Raw genomic sequence first — 22,544 nt, 5'->3', positions numbered from 1 at the left:
GCTGTCCTGGAACTAGAGTTGTAGACCAGGCAGGGCTCAAACTCAGAGATCCGCCTGCATCTGCCTCCTGAGTGCTGGGATTAAAGGTGTGCCCCACCACACCTGGCTTAAGTGTTTTAACTCAGAGGACATTGCTGCACACTTGTGAGGATTCTTTAGCATCTGCCTATGAGGGTCATACGTTGATGAGGTTAACTGAAGTGGGAAGACTCACACTGAAAGTGAGCACACCATTCCCTGGCCCTGGCTCCTGAACCAGGTAAAAAGGAGAAAGCTAGGTGAGGACAAGCGGTCACTGCTCTTCGCCTCTGACTGTGGATGTGGTGTGACCAGCTGCTTCTGTGACTTCTCTGAAGTGGTACCCTTGAACTCTGACTGGAAATAAATCCTTTCAGTTGCTTTTATCACAGCAACAGAAAAAATACCTAATACACAGCCTGGCCTGGGGCTCACCATAGAGCTGAGAATCACCTTGAACTTTTAACCTTTGCCCCACACCCCATTGCTGGGATTACAGGCATATTCCTTTTTTTTCACATTCATAGATAGCTTTATTCGGCTTTTAGAAAAATATATACAACAATCAGAACCATGGTTCTCTTAAATATTTTTAAATTAAAGTATGCAAGTGAGAGGAAGATTCTTTCCGCAGTGAGAACATCAATACTGTGTAAGGAAGTAGACAGGGATGTCTGCAAGTCTAGGAATGGGAAGAACTGAGCAGGAGCAGCTTGTGGCTGCCAAGTGGTCAGCACAGAAACACCTAAGAGCTTTCTCCTTTCTCCTTTAGTTTCTATTTGAAAACAGAATTAATACTACATGCCTAGCTGTGAGCAAAACAGCTGAATGCTGGGCATATACCAGCAGGCATTGATCAAACCAAAACTTGCCATTTCAATTGGTAGTCACTGAATTTGGAAATAGGACTGCCTGTCAGTCATGATTCAACCGGTAGCAGATGCAGCAAACTTCAGGGGTTTAAGGAGCTGGTTAGTGTCATCTGAAAAGATTCCTGCTTTCTCAACATTCTTTGGAATGAGTGTGAAAAGTATTTTAGTTAAGCAGACCTTGGAGTTCCAGTAGTTTGAGAAGCCAAGTTTGGAAGCAACAAGAACAGCCTTAGTTTTGTTCCAATTCTGTCCTTTGCCTCGCACTGTAGGTCCTTTAGCCTACTCCAAGTACATGGATCCCCCTCCACCGACTGGTTCTAGGGCTTTTCCTGGAAATGAGCCTCATCAATGCACCAACCAGAGGCCAGTCTACCGTGAGATTTCCTAGGGATCCTTGAGTCAACACTGTCAGCCACTTCTCCTGCTGCTTTTGCCAAGTAACAAAGCAATGAGCCAAATATCTTTAGCAACATCAAGCTTTGGAGACTGCACTGTGTCTGAATGGGAGGGAGTGTACAGGCATATTCTATCACATCAAATTTTAGTGGTGCTGGAGATGGAACCCAGGACTCCATGCATGCTAGACAACACTGTATAAACTAAGCCACATTTCCAGACCCAAAACACTGCCTTTATGAGATCACCAGTACCAGCTAGGCAGAGAAGGTTCTCGAAAGATACCTACAGGCAATGTGCAGCTGGCGTCTCGAAGCTCACAGGACCACCAATTGTGAGACACATTCTTGAGGGCTTTTTGTAGGGGTAAAACATTCTGAACACTTTCCAGCCTTTGGACCCCGGTGTGGTGTCTCCACCACGGCTAGAAAGGCCGCTGCTGCCTTGCTGTGGAATGGTCTGTATGTGCTCTGATTGGTCAATAAATAAAACACTGATTGGCCAGTGGCCAGGCAGGAAGTATAGGCGGGACTAACAGAGAGGAGAATTGAGAGAACAGGAAGGTGGAGGGAGACACTGCCAGCAGCCACCATGACAAGCAGCATGTGAAGATGCCGGTAAGCCACGAGCCACGTGGCAAGGTATAGATTTATAGAAATGGATTAATTTAAGATATAAGAACAGTTAGCAAGAAGCCTGCCACGACCATACAGTTTGTAAGCAATATAAGTCTCTGTGTTTACTTGGTTGGGTCGGAGCGGCTGTGGGACTGGCGGGTGACAGAGATTTGTCCAGACTGTGGGCCAGGCAGGAAAACTCTAGCTACACCGCCTGTCCTTCTGGCTATGTGCAGTAGCAGAGGCACTACCTTGATGTCAACTTGAGTCCTGACAAGAAACAGTGGAAGGAATCTTTGGAGCATGGAGGTGTTTGTGTTTCTTTTACACAATTTAAAACATTTCTTTTTTTGGCTGGGGGGGAGGCTGCACAGATGTCTCAGTGACTAAGAACACTGGCTGCTCTTCTAGAGGACCTGGGTTTGATTCCCAGCACCCATATGGCAGCTCACAACTGTCTGTAACTCCAGTTCCAGGGGCTCTGGCACACTCACATGGACATACATGCAGGTTAAACACCAATGTACATAAAATAAATAAATCTTTAAAATTTTTTATTTTTCAGTAAGTGTGACGGGGGAAGGGGGGGAGTGGGGGGGGAATTTGCACATGAGTGCAGGAGCCACCAAGGCCAGGGTACTAATGTGGAACTGCCTAGTGTGGGTGCTGAGAACTGACCTCAGGTCCTCTATAAATGCAACATGTGCTCTTAGTCACTCAGCTGTCTCTCCAGCTTCTTTCACTCATTAAAGGAGGACACAGAGGTCAGAGGTCAGATGTCAGCCACTGAAAAGCAGACCTGGGATGCATCCGTTTGTGGGTAACCCACAGTGATTTGTAGCTCCTTCTTTAAATTTTATTTTGTTATCCTGGCAGTGGTGGTGCACGCCTTTAATCCCACCACTCAGGAAGCAGAGACAAGTGGATTTCTGAGTTCAAGGCCAGCCTGGTCTACAGAGTGAGTTCCAGGTCGGCCAGGACTACACAGAGAAACCCAGTCTCGAAAAACCAAAAACAGGAAAAGGCAACCCCATAAAGCCACCATATTTCTCATCAGGTCCCATCAGGGGCAAGCACACAAGCATCCTGACACACAGCCTGTCCACGTTCCTCCCGTTGGGGACGTACCCCATGTGCAGTGCACCACAGCTAAGGCTCTCTTCTTGCGTCCGAAGACCTGCATGGACTGCAGTGGGCACTTGGACAGCAGAGCCGAGAGTCAGAACACGAACTCCTTACCTGCTGGCATTGCCCGGGGAAGCTCAGGGCCATATTTGTCATATATTTTGTTATGACATAAAGAATCTGAGGAATCCTCATAGACATTGTTAAGAATGACTTGTGTGCAGCCACAAAACTTACTTTTGAGTGACCCATTGTGTGACCTAGGCTGACCTCAAATTTACAATCCTCCTGCCTCAGCCTCCTCCTTAATACTGAGATGATGGGCATGCACCCCTGCACTGGGCCCTGTGGTCACGGTTTACTACAGTTTAATGAACTGATGAGCACCCGCCAACGGCCGACACTAGGCCCACCTCTCAGCTCCTCAAAGCCCAATTCAGCAATGTCTGCCTTCCTTAGAATCGGCCAATGCTTCCTCCTTTGCTTCCACAGAGATCCTTCCTGTAGCACCCAGGCTGCCTTGGAAGAGATGTCAGAGGTCACATGACGGTGTGATGGTCTTGTTTACCTGGACTGGCCTGAGGCTCAGAGAAATGCAGGCACTCTGCTATTTATCACTCTGTTTATTGCCTGAACACTCTTCCATCAGAACCACACCCCGCTCCTCACAGGGTGGGGGAAGGGGCCCTGTCGTTGCGGTGTCTGTAGGGGCTCCTGGCTGAAGGCTGGGCCCTCAGCTAATGGTGCTACAAAGACGTGCTTGCATCTGAGGGATAAGTTGGCCGTGAGTAGGTCTCAGAAGTGCTGCCAGGAGGTGGGGCCTCAAAGAAAGTGTCCTGCAGGGCGGGTTCTTCTGTGTCTTCTCCCCTCCTTTTCCCGCCTCTCTCTATCACACTAAGACATAGGTGCTCCCAGGAGGCTCTGCTTGTTCCAGGTCCAGAAACACTGTACGAGGCAGCCGTGGACTGAGACCTCTGAAGTCATTCACCCAAACAAGCCCTTCTTCCCTAAAGTGTCCTGGGAAATCTCTCACCGTCCGAAGCTGCTGAACACAGGCCTGCCCACTGAGCTTACCCTTCACTGTGAACCATCGTCTCTAACATAATATTCTATTTTTTGGTAACCATTAACGACAATGTCTGTAAGAATCTTAAAACAAAATTCTCCAGTTTCATTTCTCTTGTTGTCATAAGGTGCCCTTGATGGATTCACAACACGCCCCCACGGTTGAGCATGTTTGCGCATGCCCGTCGGACCTAGACACGTCCGCCTAGCTAGTTCCAGGTCAAAATAGCCATTTCCGGGTCAAGGCGTATGGCTTGACCAGGACCCTGTGGCTTTGCAAGGTTGCCTAAGAGCATGCAACACAACCATGTGTACTCGTGTGTGGAGAAAAAGAAAGAAAGGAAGCCGGGAATACGGCGCCGGCATATAAAGGCTGGGTGGCACATGTGTACACAGGTCGACAAAAGGTAAGAGAAAGGTTGTTTGGCTAACAACGCCAGGTCACATTTGATCTTTGTGGGGAAGTCAAGACAGGAACGTGGACAGCTGGACACATGGTATTCAGTCAAGAGCAGCGTGAAATAAGTACATCCATGCTTCTTTGCTTGTGCTCAGCTTGACTCACACAGTTCAGGACCCTGTGCCTAGAGGATGGTGCTGCCCGTGGTGGGCTGGGTCTTCCCACAGCAGCTGATCAAGACAGTGCCCCACAGACCAACCTAATGCACAGAGTCCCTCACCGAGATTCTGCCCAAGACGTTCTAGGTTGTATGGGGCTGTTGAAGTCGATCCTCAGATAGTCCCGATTTATTTCTGTTGTTGAGATATAGTGGGTATTGAACCCCAGGGCTTCTAGCATGCCACCTGAACACTCCTCCATCAAGGCACACCTCAGCCCCTCAACAGAGGGTTCTAGCAGGTGCTCAGCCATTGAGCCACACCCCCAGTCCCTCACTGGGAGAGTCTAGACAGGGGCTGTATTGCTGAGCTGCATCTCTTTTTACCTTCTAGATTGTGTGTATGTGGAATATGTATGTATCCTTGTGTGCACATATGTGCACGTGTGTTCATGTGGAGGTCAGAGGTCAGTGTTGAGTATCTTTCTTAATAATTCTTTATCTTTTTTCCCCAGACTAAACAGTTTTATAAATTTTTTAAAGTGTTGTTTATTATTGGTGTATGTGTGTGTGTGATCGGTACGTGTGAGCGTGGGCACATACGTGTCACTACATGGGCCTGGAGATCAGAGGACAGCTTTCCGGATTCAGTTCTCTTTCCACTGTTGGTTCTGGAGACTGAAGCCAGGTGGCTGGGCTTACACAGCCTTTTTCTGCTGAGTCACCTCTCTCAATGGTTCGTCTCGGCTGGCTGGCCAACAAACTCCAGGACTCTGCTTGTCCCCATCCTGCAGCTGGGGTGACAGATGCTCACCTCTGTACCCAGGGATTTACGTGAGTGGTGGGGATCACACTCAAGTCCTCGTGCCTGCCTGCCGAGCGCTCTAGCCTCCCTCGTGTTTGAGGCGGTCTCATCTCACTAAATGCCGGGTCTGGCCGTGGCCTTGTGATCTGTTTCCCCATGAAAACCAGCTAAGTCTTCTCTCCCGCCCAGCGGGCTGGGTGAACTTGGTCCTTTCACCTGTGAACATGAAGTTGGTGAAGCTTCTATGGTTTCTTTCTCCCACATGCCAGGTGTGGCCCTCAAGTCTTCTTCCTGGACTCCAAAGTAGGATTGTCACCATAGCTCCCATACATGGAGAAACAGGTCAAGACTTTTGCCCTCGACGATACTCCAGGACCCTAAACTGTGCCTCTCTCGGGTCCCTGACACCCGTCTCTTCTGTAGAGAGGACCTCAGATTTGCTCACAAAGTCACTCTGTGGTCAGATCCCTCCCCCTGGACTGTGATGCTCATGATCACTGATGACGTCATTCACACCTCCAGGAGACGTGTTTGCAGTGACCCTCAGGTCCTCCTTCACCAGAATCACACGGGGGACTGTCTGGCTGTGCTGACGTGTGAACTGACATCACTCTTCTCGCCAAGCCACCAAGGTAAATGTCACCGGACGCTGGCCTCAAAGTCCACGTTCTCCACCACTGAGCCTGGCTTGCTGCAGCTGAAAAGGCCAGGCACTATGGTCCTTGCTGTGTTCATACAGTGTCTTGGACAGCAAGTGTCCTATCCACTGGAGGAGATGAGGGTCATGTGTGGAGTGTGTGTGGGTGTGTGTGTGTGTGTGTGAGTGGGTGTGTGTGTGTGCATGTAAGAGTTTGGTGTTTGTTCATGTAGGGTGTGTGTTCATGCATAGGGTATGGGTATATCACATTTGGGGGTGTGTCCCCACCTTACACTAATGAATACTTGTAGACAAATTTCTATCTCCCCCCGCCCCCAGAGCTGAGCAGTAGACGAATTTCTAAACGGTCTTATTAAATAAAAAACACAGAGCCAAATACAGGAGTGAGAACCTTAGAGATCAGGGAAATAGTGATAGCCACCAACCTTACCTCTCCAGCTCTGCAGCTCCCAAAAGGTGCTTTACTTTCTGTCTACCCGAGCCTTTATTGCCTTGATGTTCTGCCCTCTCATTGGCTCTTAGCCCAGCTACCTCACTTCCTTGTCACTGCCTGTCTGTACAGACCTCCAGGTCTCCAGGTCTCTATGGTTGGTACTGGGATTAAAGGCGTGTGTCACCACACTTGCTGTTCCCTAGTGTGTCCTTGAACACACAGAGACCCTGCCTGCCAAGTGGATTAAGGGCATGTGCTACCATTACCTGACTTTTGTGTTTATGGCTCACTATGTCCTCTGATCTCCAGGCAAACTTTATTTATTAACATACAAATAAAATATCACCACATTTTAGCACAAATAAAATATCACCACAAATACTCTTCACAAGCCGAGTCTCTGGGTCCTGTGCATCTAAGTTGGTGGGGAAAGAGGAGGCCATGTCCATCTACCCCTGCAGACTTCTGCACCAATGCATTCAGAAACTACCCGCTCGCTTCAAGGTCTGTAACTCTGCCTAGTGATCAGTGATGTCACGTGTATTCAGCCCTTTGGTTGGATGGACTCTGAAGAAATAGACCAGGTTGAGGAGGCAGGGAACCCAAGCATCTGTGCCACCTGAGAAGTGGGACGGACAGAGGAATTAGGGGTTCAGCCAAGTGTTAAATGATCATGGCTGAATTACTCTTTTTTCTTTTTTTCCCTTTTTCTTTTCTTTTTTTTTAAATTTTGTTTTTGTTGTTGGTGTTTTTTTTTTTTGTTTGTTTGTTTGTTTTTTTTTTTTCCCGAGACAGGGTTTCTTTGTGTAGCTTTGGAGCCTGTCCTGTATCTCACTCTGTAGCCCAGGCTGGCCTCGAACTCACAGAGATCTGCCTGCCTTTGCCTCCTGAGTGCTGGGATTGAAGGTGTGCACCACCACTGCCTGGCTTGAATTATAATTTTTTTTTTTTTTTTGGTTTTTTCGAGACAGGGTTTTCCTGTGTAGCTTTGTGCCTTTCCTGGAACTCACTTGGTAGTCCAGGCTGGCCTCGAACTCACAGAGATCCGCCTGGCTCTGCCTCCCGAGTGCTGGGATTAAAGGCGTGCGCCACCACCGCCCGGTGAATTATAATTTTTATCAAGAGTTGAAGTTCAAGGTCAGCTCTGCATATGATTTCCAGGCCAGCCTAGACTATATGTGACTCAAACAAACAAACAAACACAAAATAAATAAAAAAGTAAACAATCAAACAAACAAACAAATAAATAGAAGAGGATGGGGGCTGGTAGAGAATTGTCCCAGCATGAGAGGGGTGCTGGGTTCAACCCTCAGTACTACAAATATTAAATAAAATCACAGGCAAGCCACGGGCTTATAAGGTGACCCATATAAACACTGAGATGGGGCCTGGGCTTCCTCAGCTGCCTGTCACTGTACCAGAATCTCAGAGTTCTTTTCTTCTTTTCTTTCTTTTTTTTTTTTTTTTTTTTTTTTTTTTTTTTTTTTTTTTTGGTTTTTCGAGACATGGTTTCTCTGTGTAGCTTTGGAGCCTGTCCTGGATCTCACTCTGTAGACCAGGCTGGCCTCGAACTCACAAAGATTCACCTGGATCTGCCTCCCGAGTGCTGGGATTAAAGGCATGCGCCACCACCGTCCGGCCAGAGTTTTTATCTGTAAATAGAGATGAATACCACAATGCTGGGTGTTTAGTACAACCACAAAATCATGCCACTATCATTTCTGTCTGGCTCCCAAATATCCTCAGCATCCCAAAAGGTAACTGCACCCCTGTTACACTGTCGTGGCCCATTGTCTCCTCCCTGCTGGACATGCCACCATCACCATTACAAATTTACCTAGTCTGGATATTTCATTTAAACAGAATGTCTACAATGGCCTTGGTGCCTGGCTGCCGCCCCTCAGTGTTTCCCAGGTGTTTGTTGCCGTCTGTGTCACGGCTTCATTCATTTTAGTGGATGACTACCACTCCACTGTGAGCTGGCCAGTGCTTGGTGGGTGGAAGCCAGATGATCAACAATTCAGGGTTATCTCTGCTTCACACAGTGTGGGGCAAGCCTGGAATATTTCAGACCCCAGAAACAATCAAGCTTGAGGACTTGAGTTAGACTCCCCTACACCCATGTAAAAAGCCCAGCATGGCTGCACATGTGTGCCCCAGCTCCCTAGACAGGCAGCCAAAACTATGATCCTGCAGTTCAGTGAGAGACCCTGTCTTAAGTAACATGGTGGACAATGATAGATGCAGACACCTCTTTTCCTGTTCTGGCTTCTGCAGGAATGCACACAGCAGATGCACTCTCACACTTCTGCAGGAATGCACACAGCAGATGCACTCTCACACTTCTGCAGGAATGCACACAGCAGATGCACTCTCACACTTCTGCAGGAATGCACACAGCAGATGAGCCCTCACACTCCTGCAGGAATGCACACTGAAGCACACACCTGCAAACTCATGTGCAAGAACACACACACACACACACACACACACACACATTAACCCCCTCTCACAAAAAAAGCCCTCCAACCAAATTCTATTCCATTGTTGTAGATAAAACAAACATATTTTCTTTCTTTCTTTTTTTTTTTTTAATGTTTCTTTGAGATAAGGTCTCTACATGGCCCTGGCTGTGCTGGGACTCACTATGTTGACCTCAAACTCACAAATCCACCTGCCTCTGCCTCCTGAGAGCTGGGATTAAAGGCGTGTCTTGCTACACGTGGTTGATAGAACTTTTTTGTTTGTTTGTTTGTTTTTGTTTTTTCGAGACAGGGTTTCTCTGTGTAGCTTTGCGCCCTTCCTGGATCTCACTCTGTAGCCCAGGCTGGCCTCGAACTCACAGAGATCCGCCTGCCTCTGCCTCCCAAGTGCTGGGATTAAAGGCGTGCGCCACCACCGCCCGGCGATAGAACTTTTCTTGATTATTACATCTGTTGGTGGACATTTGAGGTGTATATTTGAGAGTGTGTGTGTGTGTGTGTGTGTGTGTGTGTGTAGCGCACATCAGTTCTCTCTTCTACCATGTGGGTCCCAGAGATCAAACTCAGGTCCTCAGTCTTGGCAGCTGGCAGCACTTGCAGTTTCTGATATTAATGTTAAAAATACACATAAATCAGAAAAAATGTCAAACTTTAGAAGGAAGAAAAGCCATAGATGTGCCCAGTGTTGAGCAGTCAGCAGCCGACGGTAGAGCCTAGTTAATGATAGTCTTTTTTTTTAATTGTTGTTTTGAAATAGGAACTCCGTATGTAGCCAAGGCAAGCTTCGCATCCTCCAGCCTCCACATGCAGAGCACCGGGATCACAGTCATGGACTTACATGCCTGAAGTTGCCTGTTCAAACATCACTTAGAGTTATTTCAAAACCCCTTGAGTTTTAATACAGACGTTTGTTTAAGTACTGGCACATAGACAATTGTTTTTGGAAGTCCTTCTGTTAACTGACCTTCCTAAATGACTTTCTTCCCAAGAGAGGGCGTGCCCCACACCGGCCTCCGGGACGGCGTGCCCCACACCGGCCTCCGGGACGGCGTGCCCCACACCGGCCTCCGGGACGGCATGCCCCACACCGGCCTCCAGGTGGCGCTTCAGCACCATGCCGCTGTGTCGGAACTGGGCGCTCCCCCAGGGCTCTGTTTCCTGGATTTTCCTTTAAATCTTTGGCTTGTGGCCCCTGAGATGGCTGAGCAGGTAAGGGCGCTTGCCGCCAAGGCTGACAACCTCAATTCGATCTCTTGAAAGTTGTCATCTGGGGGGCTAGAGAGATGGCTCAGTGGTTAAGAGCACTTGCTGCTCTTCCAGAGGACCCGGATTCATTTCTCAGAACCCACACAGCAGCTCACAACTGTCTGTAATTCCAGTGATCTGACACCCTCACACAGACATATATGCAATGTGCATGAAATAAAAAAATAAATTATATAAAAAAAGAAAGTTGTCATCTGATCTCCACAATAAATAAATACATGTCATTTTAAAATTTGAGAAAAATTCTTTCCATATATGTGTGCTTGCCTACCTATGTGTATGTATAATCTAAATACATATATTATCTATATACACATACATATATATATGTGTGTTATACACATACACATACACACTCACTCATGTATGAGGCCTGTCTGGGCTACATAGCAAAACACTGTTTGTTTGTTTGTTTGTTTGTTTGTTTTTAAAGCATTGGGCTGGAGAGATGGTACAGTGGCTAATAGCACTGACTGCTTCCCCAGAGGACCTGGGTTCAGTTCCCAGCAGCGACGTGGCCGTTCACAACCATCTGTAACTCCAGTTCCAGAGACTCTAGTGGGCTTCTGGCCTCCCCAGGCACCAGGCACCCATGTAGTTCAGACATTCATGGAGGCAAAACAGCCATACTCATTTAAAAAAAAGATTTTTTTTAAAGCATTGAGGATCCCCAAGAACATTCCTTTGTGTGGGGTACTCCTATGGATGCTCACTAAATCAAATTAGAACAGAAAATAAAGAAAATGTCGATTCATTTAAAAATCAATATTTAACCCATTATATGTCCTTTTTAATTGACCTTATTTAATAGTAAGTGACCTTCAAAACCTAAGTTCAAGGAACAGGATATGGCTCAGTCGGTAGAGTTACTTGTCTTTTCCAGATCATTCCATAAGGATGCTGATCAGACCCTGTGTACCCGTTTAGGTAATCAGCCACTTTTGAACCAGCTCTGGCCAGAGAACACGAAGAAGTCAAATGGCTTTGCCAGCAGCCGTCACTCAAATCGCAAGTGACCTGACAAAAACGGCTTAAGTAGGTTTTTATTTTGACTTTTTAAAACCGAAACAATCCAGCAATGAAATGTACGGGATCCACAGACGACCTTGAGAAAGAACACAGTGCTTTAGACACAAGAGGCTGACGCAGCCCTGAAGGACCAGAAACCAAGGGAAAGATGAGCGCTCAGCAAACGCTTGTGCCAGCTCCTCACCGAGACCTGCTTCAGTCTCTTTTTATTTCTTTTTTCTTTTTTTGGTTTACAAGACAGACTTTCACGGTGTAGCTCTGGCTCTCCTGGAATTCACTGTGTAGACCAGGTCTGCCTGGGCCTCGAGTGCTGGGATTAAGGCATGTGCCACACCACCGGGCCAGAAGTGAGAATTCTTATTTATTTATTTATTTATTTATTTATTTATTTATTTATTTATTGACAGGGTTTCTCTGTGTAGCTTTGCGCCTTTCCTGGATCTCACTCTGTAGCCCAGGCTGGCCTTGAACTCACAGAGGTCCACCTGGCTCTGCCTCCTGAGTGCTGGGAATAAAGACATGTGCCACCACTGCCTGACCGAAGTGAGAATTCTTACAGGAAGGTAGAGAGACTCTTCAGGGCATCACCCGGTTCAGTGTGGGGCAGCTCCATGTTATCAATAAAAGAAGGAGGAAGAGGCAGGCAGAGCAGTGGCAGAGACGTGGTCATAATAAAGACCAGAAACTGAGCTGGGGAGTTGGTGAAAACAAGGAGATTAAGAGCTTGGAACAGGGACGCCTTTGATCCCAGCACCTGGGGAAGGAGCCCTCTTCATGGGATGCGACCAGACCAGATCCCAACACTCTGTCTGAGACCAACCCAGGGCCCAGCTGCCGATCCTGCAAAACCCCAACAACTTGGAGGTGTTGGTGAGATTACCCTACTAAATAACCTGCTCAGCTGAGATCCACTCGGGAGAGGATTCAGAATCCTACATTCTGCAATCTGAGGAAACAAGACCAGCTGAGGAGTTGATGAAAGAGCAAAATGTGACCTGAGAACACAAAAGAAGGCGCCGCCCAACCACCGAACCAGATCACCAGAATCATAAGCTTACCCTACACCGACTGGGAACAGGTAAGCCCCGATCTCCGGACGGTAAGATTAGGTCTCTAGCCCCTAGGCCCTACCCATCGGAGTCCCAGGGACCAGACAGCTACCTTTCCCTGCTCCCACACCAAAAAACAAAACAAACAAACAAAAAACAACCAGCCCCTACGAACCTAACAACCACTGAAACCATAAGCACACCCTGCACCAACTGGGAACAACTGCTCCCTGACACAGAACCCACTAACACTGATTGGACTAAACTGCTCCCGAAGAAACAGAGCCCAACAGCACTGATTTAACCAAGAACTCCTAGTGGACCAAGACTATCAATTAGAACGAGAGGCACCTTCAGACACAGACACCACCTGCACCGAGCAGAGGAAGAGATGAGTAGACGCCAGTGCAAAAATACAGTCAACAACATACAGACCTATATGACAACATCAGAACCTAGTGATTCTGCACCTGCAAGACCTGAACATACCAACGCAGAAGAAGCAGAGAAATCAATCCTAAAAATGACTTTAAGAAGATGATAGAGGCCCTTAAAGAGGAAATGAAAAACTCCCTTAAAGAAATGGAAGAAAAAACAAACAAAAAAATTGGAAGAAATCAAAGAAAGCCAAGAAAAAGTAATTAAACAGATGAAGGAAACAATTCAAGATTTGAAAATTGAAATCAAGACAATAAAGAAAACACAAACTGAGGGAATGCTGGAAATAGAAATCCTGACTAAACAAACAGAAACTACAGAAACAAGCATAACCAACTGAATGCAAGAGATGGAACAGAGAATCTCTGACACTGAAGACACAATAGAGAAAATAGATTTGTCAGTCAAAGAAAACACTAAAGACAAAAAAGTCATAACACAAAACGTCCAAGAAATTTGGGACACCATGAAAAGACCAAACCTAAGAACAATAGGGATAGAAGAAGGAGAAGAATACCAACTCAAAGGCACAGAAAATATATTCAACAAAATCATAGAAGAAAACTTTCCTAACCTAAAGAAAGAAATACCTATGAAGATACAAGAAGCTTACAGAACACCGAATAGGCTGGATCCCCCCCCAAAATAGTCACCTTGCCACATAATAATCAAAACACTAAACGTACAGAACAAAGAAAAAATATTAAGGCCGCAAAGGAAAAAGACCAAGTAACATATAAAGGCAGACCCATAAGAATAACACCAGACTTCTCAATAGAGACTATGAAAGCTAGAAGGTCCTGGACAAATGTTATGCAGACACTAAGAGACCACGGATGCCAACCCAGACTATTATACCCAGCAAAACTCTCAATCACCATAGACGAGTAAACAAAATATTCCATAATAAAACCAGATTTAATCAATACCTGTCCACAAACCCAGCCCTACAGAAAGCACTAGAAGGAAAAATCCAACCTAAGGAAGCTAAACACACCCATGAAAACTCAGGCAACAGATAATAATCCCACACCAACAAACACCAAAGAAGGAAAACACAACACGACCACAAAAAATAACAGGAATTAACAATCACTGGTCATTAATATCCATCAATATCAATGGTCTCAACTCACCTATAAAAAGACACAGACTAACAGAATGGATAAGAAAACAGGATCCATCCTTCTATTGCATACAAGAAACACACCTTAGCTTCAAAGACAGACACTACCTCAGAGTAAAGGGCTGGGAAAAGGCTTTCCAAGCAAATGGACCTAAGAAGCAAGCTGGTGTAGCCATCCTAATATCTAATAAAGTAGACTTCAAACTAAAATCAATCGAAAGAGATCAGGATGGACATTACATATTTATCACAGGAAAAATCCACCAAGATGAAGTCTCAATTCTGAGCATTTATGCCCCAAATACAAAGGCACCCACATTCATAAAAGAAACATTACTAAAGCTTAAATCTAACATCAAACCCCACACATTAGTAGTGGGAGATTTCAACACACACTCTCACCAAAAGACAGATCTACCAGACTGAAACTTAACAAAAAAATAAAGGACCTAACAGATGTTATGACTCAAATGGGCTTAATAGATATCTACAGAGCATTCCATCCTAACACAAAAGAATATACCTTCTTCTCAGCACCCCATGGAACCTTCTCAAAAATTGACCACATGCTTGGTCACAAAGCAAATCTAAACAGATACAAAAACATTGGAATAACCTCCTGTATCTTATCTGACCACCATGTCTTAAAGTTAGATTTCAACAACAAAAAAAATTATAGAAAGCCTACAATCTCATGGAAACTGAATAATGCCCACCTGAAACACCAACGGGTCAAGGAAGAAATAAGAAAGAAATTAAAGATTTCCTAGAATTCAATGAAAATGAAAGTACAACATACCCAAACTTATGAGACACTATGAAAGCAGTGCTAAGAGGAAAATGCACACATAAGGAAGATGGAGAAATCTCATACCAATGACTTAACAGCACAATGGAAAGCTCTAGAACAAAAAGAAACAAACTCACCCAGGAGAAATAGACGCCAGGAAATAATCAAATTGAGGGCTGAAATCAATGAAATAGAAAACAAGAGAACAATACAAAAAATCAATGAAACAAAGAGTTTGTTCTTTGAAAAAATCAACAAGACAGACAAACCCCTAGCCAAATTAACCAAAAGGCAAAGAGAGAGCACCCAAATTAACAAAATCAGAAATGAAAAGGGAGACATAACATCACACAACGATGAAATCCAGAGAATCATCAGGTCATACTTCAAAAACCTGTACTCCACAAAACTGGAAAATCTGGAAGAAATGGACAATTTTCTGGATAGATACCACATACCAAAGTTAAATCAAGACCAGATAAACTATTTAAATAGACCGATAACCCCTAAAGAAATAGATACAGTCATCAAAAGTCTCCCAACCAGGGCTGGAGAGATGGCTGTTCTTCCACACATCCTGAGTTCAATTCCCAGCAACCACATGGTGGCTCACAACCATCTGTAAAGAGATCTGGTGCCCTCTTCTGGCCTGCAGGTGTATATGCAGACAGAACACTCTATACACAATAAATAAATAAATCTTAAACAAAGTCTCCCAACCAAAAAAAGCCCAGGAACTGTAGCAGGAATCTTAAAAGTTCTTATTAATAAAACAAACCCGGGCCAGGTATTGGGGTGAAATGCTGGATGGTCAGAGAGACAGAACAAGTCACAGCTAAGCTCACCTGGCCAACTTCTCAGCTGATCTTGTTTCCTCAGACTGGAAGCCTCTGTGTCCTCATATCCGAATGGCTCTCAGCTGAACTGTGCTGTTAGAAGCCTTAAAGCTTAACCAGCCAAATGCCTGCTAGTTTCTGGTCCTCACGCCTTATATACCTTTCTGCTTTCTACCACCACTCCCTGGGATTAAAGCCTCGCTTTCTGGGCTTAAAGGCGTGTGTCACCATGCCTGGCTGTTTCCAATGTGGCCTTGAACTCACAGAGATCCAGAGGGATTTCTATCTCTGGAGTGCTGGGATTAAAGGTGTGAGTGCCACCATTTTCTAGCCTTTGTATCTAGTGGCTGTTCTGTCTCTGACCCCAGATAAGTTTATTAGGGTGCACAATATTTTGGGGAACACAATACCACCACAAGGACCAGATGGTTTCAGTGCAGAATTCTACCAGAATTTCAAAGAAGAACTAATTCCAATACTCTTCAAATCGTTCCACACAATAGAAACAGAAGGAACATTACCAAACTCTTTTTATGAGGCTACAATTACCCTGATACCCAAACCACACAAAGATGCGACAAAGAAAGAGAATTACAGACCAATCTCCCTCATGAACATTGATGCAAAAATACTCAACAAAATATTGGCAAACCGAATCCAAGAACACATCAAAAAATTATCCACCATGATCAAGTAGGATTCATTCCAGGGATGCAAGGGTGGTTCAACATACGAAAGTCCGTCAACATAATACACCATATAAACAAACTGAAAGAAAAAAAACACATGATCATCTCATTAGATGCTGAAAAAGCCTTTGACAAAATCCAACACCCCTTCATGATAAAGGTCTTAGAGAGATCAGGAATACAAGGAACATTCCGAAACATAATAAAGGCAATTTACAGCAAGCCAACAGCCACCATCAAATTAAACAGAGAGAAACTCAAAGCGATTCCACTAAAATCAGGAACAAGGCAAGGCTGTCCACTCTCCCCATATTTATTCAATATAGTACTTGAAGTTCTAGCTAGAGCAACAAGACAACAAAAGGTTATCAAAGGGATACAAATTAGAAAGGAAGAAGTCAAACTTTCACTATTTCCAGATGATATGATAGTATACATAAGTGATCCCAAAAATTCTACCAGGGCACTCCTACAGCTGATAAAGTCCTTCAGTAAAGTGGCAGGATACAAGATCAACTCAAAAAAATCAGTAGCCCTCCTATACACAAATGATAAAAGAGCTGAGAAAGAAATCAGAGAAACATCACCCTTTACAATAGCCACAAATAATATAAAATACCTTGAGATAACACTAAACAAGTGAAGGACCTGTTTGATAAGAACTTTAAATCTCTAAAGAAAGAAATTGAAGAAGATATCAGAAAATGGAAGGATCTCCCATGCTCATGGATAGGTAGGATTAAAATAGTAAAAATGGCAATCTTACCAAAAGCAATCTACAGATTCAATGCAATCCCCATCAAATTCCCAACACAATTCTTCATGGACTTGGACAGAAAAATACTCAACTTCATATGGAAAAACAAAAGACCCAGGATAGCTAAAAGAATCCTGTATAATAAAGCAACCTCTGGAGGCATCACCATCCCTGACCTCAAGCTCTACTATAGAGCTATAGTAATAAAAACAGCTTGGTACTGGTATAAAAACTGACATACAGACCAATGAATTGAATTGAAGACCCTGACATTAATCCACACCATATGAACAAAGAAGCCAAAAGTATACAATGGAAAAAAGAAAGTATCTTCAACAAATGGTGCTGACATAACTGGATGTCAATATGTAAAAGATTACAAATAGATCCATATCTGTCACCATGCACAAAACTCAAGTACAAGTGGATCAAAGACCTCAACATAAATCCAGTTACATTAAACTTAACAGAAGAGAAAGTAGGAAGTAGTCTTGAATGCATTGGCACAGGAGATCACTTCCTAAATATAACACCAGCAGCACAGACACTGAGCACACAATTAATAAATGGGGCCTCTTGAAACTGAGAAGCTTTTGTCGGGCAAAAGACATGGTCAATAAGACAAAAAGACAGCCTACAGAATGGGAAAAGATCTTTACCAACCCACATCTGACAGAGGGCTGATCTCCAAAGTATATAAATAACTCAAGAAACTAGACATCAAAATACTGAACAATCCAATTAAAAAAATGGGCTAAAGAGCTAAACGGAGAATTCTCAAAAGAAGAATCACAAATGGCTGAAAGACATTTAAAGAAATGCTCAACATCCTTAATCATCAGAGAAATGCAAACCAAAATGACTCTGAGATACCACCTTACACCTGTCAGAATGGCTATGATCAAAACACTAATGACAGTCAATGTTGGACAGGATGTGGAACAAAGGGAACACTCCTCCACTGTTGGTGGGAGTGCAAACTTGTACAACCAGTGTAGAAATCAGTATGGCAGTTTCTCAGAAAATTGGGAATCAAACTACCTCAAGACCCAGCCATATCACTCTTGGACATATACCCAAGGAATGCTCAATCATACCACAAAGATACATGCTCAACTATGTTCATAGCAGCACTATTCGTAATAGCCAGAACCTGGAAACAACCTAGATGCCCGTCAACTGAAGAATGGATGAAGAAAATGTGGTACATATACACAATGGAGTACTGCTCAGCAAAGAAAAACAATAACAGCATGAAATTTGCAGGCAAATGGATGGAACTAGAAAACATCATCCTGAGTGAGGTAACCCAGACCCAGAAGGACAAACATGGTATGTGCTCACTCATAAGTGGATACTAGATATAAAGCAAAGAACAATCAGACTGCAACCCACAGAACTGGGGAGGCTATATAGCAGGGGGACCCTAGGATGACTGTGGTTTAAAGTAAGTTTTGGTTTTACTCAATTACTGGGCAAGCCTCAATCAAATATTTCACTATTAGGATAAGAATTTATACTGTATCAAGCTGATAATAGGGGAAAAAAGCATAATCACTAAAAGTCTCCCCACCAAAAAAAAAAAAAAAAAAAAAAAAAAGCCCAGGACCAGAGAGTTTGTGGGAAGCAGTACCTGTCACTCTGACCAAAATCCATGGGGAACAGTCACTGGTATTACCGGTTAGTCATCTGCCAAAGGTTCCTAAGAGGAACCAAAAGTAAATCAGAGAAAGAAAGAAATCAGAGCAAAAACCCTATCAAAATAGCCTCAAATAATATGAAATACCTTGTGGGTAACGCTAACAAAACAAGTGAAAGACTTGTATGATAAAAAACTTCAAGTCTTTGAGGAAGAAATTGAAGAAGATATCAGGAAATGGAAAAAGCTCCCATGCTCATTGGTCAGTAGGATTAGCATACAAAAAAGGCCATCTACAAAGAGCAATCTACCGATTCAAAGCAATCTGTTTTAAAATTTCAACACAACTCTTTCCATACCTTTTACACACCATTCTCAGCTTCATATGGAGATACAAAAAGCACTGGAGAGCTAAAACATTCCAGAACAGTAAAAGAACTGCTGTAGGTCTTACTATTCCTGATTTCAAATTGTACTTCAAAGCTATGGTAATAAAATAACATGTTATTGGCATGAATTGAATGGAAGACTCAGACATAAATCTGCATACAGGGGCCATGCCACACAAACAGGACTGTGCTGCCACCCAAGTCCATGGTGACATCTGAGCCCTGACTGCTGCTGAGGGCTATGTCTGGGTGACATAGCCTATTCACTATGGCTCCAGTGAAGCCAAGTCGTTGCCCAAACTTGGCTCTTTGGACAGCTGAGCAACACTAAGTAAACTGCAGGTAATCTTTGCTTTCTTCATGGACCTGGTCAGGTGTACTCTCAAGCAACATTTCTGTTTGTCTTTGGCTCCTGGTGAGAACGTTCAGCCAAGCTCCTACATAACCAAATTTCATCTGGAACTCCCCAACCCTTGGAAAATTCTTACCCTTGCATATTTTGGGTTATAAAACTCCACTTCCCCTATATTCCTGGCTATTCTCCCAAACCTGGGATTAGAGAGAAAACCTATTATCACAGAAAACAAAGCTTATTTAATTTGACTCAAAAAAGAAAAAAAAAAGAGGAAGAGGTAGTCCTTTTGGATTTCTCGACGGAGGGGAAAAAAGCTTCCCAGGGGCCTGTGGATTTTCCCGTGGGTCCCCTTAGCCCTTAACCTTTGCTTGAGCAATAATTGGCAAAAAGAGAACAAGATGTGGCAATGGGTGAGTTTGGTGCCCTAAGAAGTCGGACTTCCAGTCCCAAGGCTGCCGGCTGCCGTGCACCAGTCACATCTGCCGAATGGTGCTGTAGACTCTTCTTTCTCTCCAGCTAACTTGATCAGCAATAAAAAGTCCTGCTCCAAATCAAAGATAGCAGAAAAAGGGGGCAGGATGTGAATGCGGAGCTGCAGCTGTGTGCCAGGAATTAGTTTCTGCAGGCCCATGTGGTACTTATTAAAGTCTGCGTGTGAGGAGGCAAGGGTTGGGACCCGCAGAGTCACAAGAGCCAGAATGAGAACAGAGGTGTGATCCTTCTAACTCCTGTAGCAGTCAGAGAATTAGGGCCTCGCTTTACACCTTCCCGGAGGTTTGCTGCCCCACTGTCGGAGGAGCTGACATCTCTGAGAGGGACTGTGGTAGTATAAATGTAATTAGACCCTTTAATCTCACTGGGAGTGGCACTATTAGGAGGTGTGGCTTTGTTGGAGTGGGTGTGGCCTTGCTAGAGGAAGCGTGTCACTGTGGGGGCACACTTTAAGTTTTCCTGTGTTCAGTGTCTCAGTCAACTTCCTGTTACCAGCAAGATGTAGGACTCTCAGCTACTTCTCCACCATGTCTGCCTGCATGCCTGCCATGTCCCACCATGATGATAATGGACTGAACCTCTGAACTGTAAGTGAGCCTCACCAATGAAATATTTTACTTTATAGGAGTTGCCATGGTCTTGGTGTCTCTTCACAGCAACAGAAACCCTAAGACAGAAGTTGGTACCAGGACCTGGGGTATTACTGTGACAGGTCTGATCATGTTTTTGTTTGGAGTAATATGAACTTTGGGAGTTTGGGTTAGGAAAGCAGTGGGATACCGTAAGCCTGCTTAATGTGGCATACTAGTAGAAGCATGGAAGACTGCTGACAGTGATTTGATGAACCGTGTTGGGGGGGGTGCTTGCTCAGGTTCCAGAGGAGAATATTAACATGTGGCCTAGAGATCATTCTAGTGACGTTTGGGTGAAGAATGTGGCTGCCTTTTGCCCTTGTTGAAGAATCTGCCTGAGGCTAGAGTGAAGAGTTTGGGATTAATTTCCTCCGCAGAGGAAATTTCAAAACAGCCAAGTATGGATTCTATTGTGTGGTTATTAGTGGTAACTCTAAGGAAGATTTATAATGAAAACTTGAGCAAGCTGAGCAGAGAAAATTACAAAATGTACAATTTGAGGAGAAAAGGGCACCAGGAAGTAGAAAGAAGCTAAATCCTATGTTCAAGGAGATAAAGAGATTAAGACATGGAATAAAGGGAGTAGTGACCTCAGGCTAAGATCCCATCCAGGTAAATTTCCAACTAGTAACAAGGAACTAAAGAAAAGCTTAGAGCAGGGTGTGGTGGTACACACTTTTAATCCCATCACTGGTGGAAGCTGGCAGATATCTGATTTTTGAGGCTAGCCTGGTCTACAGAGCAAGTTTCAGGACAGCCAAGCTTAGGCAGTAAGACAAAAAGCTGGTGAAGATGTAATTGAACAAGGTGGCCATCTTCCAGCCCCAGCAAGCAGCAGAACTTGGCAGCTTTGGCCACGTGGTTCTGGGTTTAGAGTTAAGGATAGAAGAAAGGAGTTATGGAATAAAGCCACTGAGGCCAGGCATGTGTCGGGTGTCCCTGAATGGAGGCCCAGACAGGCCATTTTGTGAAACTGTGAAGGTGAAGTCTGGATTGCCTTGGAGACCCCAAGAGGTTAGAGATGTCAGAGCTGTGGAATACCTGCTGAGGAAAGCTGTTAACAGAGATTGGAACCAGCCCAAGAGAGAGAAGTGTGTTGCAGTCAACAAAACTGAACAGAGTTGGAGATCTAAAGAGAATTTTGGCATCAGACACAGAGATGCAGTTTGGAGTTTGCCCAGGAGGTTTTCAGTCTTGCTTTGGTCCAGCATTTCCTCACTATGCTCCCTTCCCTATATTCTGGAATGGTAATGTGTATCCTGTGCCAAGTATGTGATCTGCTTTTTTATTTTGATCTTTACAGGTGATTACAGTTAAGAGACTGAATGAGGGCTGGAGAGATGGCTCAGAGGTTAAGAGCACTGGCTGTTCTTCCAGAGGTCCTGAGTTCAATTCCCAGCAACCACATGGTGGCTCACAACCATCTGTAATGAGATCTGGTGTCCCCTTCTGGCCTGCAAGCATGCATACACTGTATACATAATAAATAAATAAATCTTTTTTTTTTTTAAAAAAGAGATTGAATGAATCTCAGAAGAGACTTTGAACTTTGAAACATTGTTGAGACTGTGATAGACTATGGGGACTTCTAAAGTTGAACTAAATGCATTTGGTATTTTGGTATTGTTACAAGCTTATGGGGGCTAGGAGGTAGAATGTGGTAGTTTGGATTGGCCCCTATAACCTCATAGAGAGTGGCAATATTAAGAGGTATGGCTTTGGACTAGAGAGATGACTCAGTGGTTAAGTGCACTGACTGCTCTTCCAGGGGACCCAGGTTCAATTCCCAGCACCCACATGGCAGCTAACAACTGTCTGTAACTCCAAGATATGACATACGTACACAGACATACATGCAGGAAAAACACCAATGCAAATAAAATAAAAATAAAAAAGAGGTGTGGCTTGTTGGAATGGGTATGGCCTTGCTAGAGGAAGTGTGCCATTGTGGGGGTGGGCTTTGAGGTTTCCTATGCTCAGGATACTGCCCAGTGTCTCAGTTGACTTCCTGTTGCCTGCAAGATATAG

Source organism: Peromyscus californicus, unplaced genomic scaffold, assembly GCF_007827085.1.
Source record: "Peromyscus californicus insignis strain IS unplaced genomic scaffold, ASM782708v3 Scaffold_4__1_contigs__length_199733344, whole genome shotgun sequence".
Taxonomy (NCBI): Eukaryota; Metazoa; Chordata; class Mammalia; order Rodentia; family Cricetidae; genus Peromyscus; species Peromyscus californicus.
Note: the sequence above shows the minus strand (reverse complement) of the source record.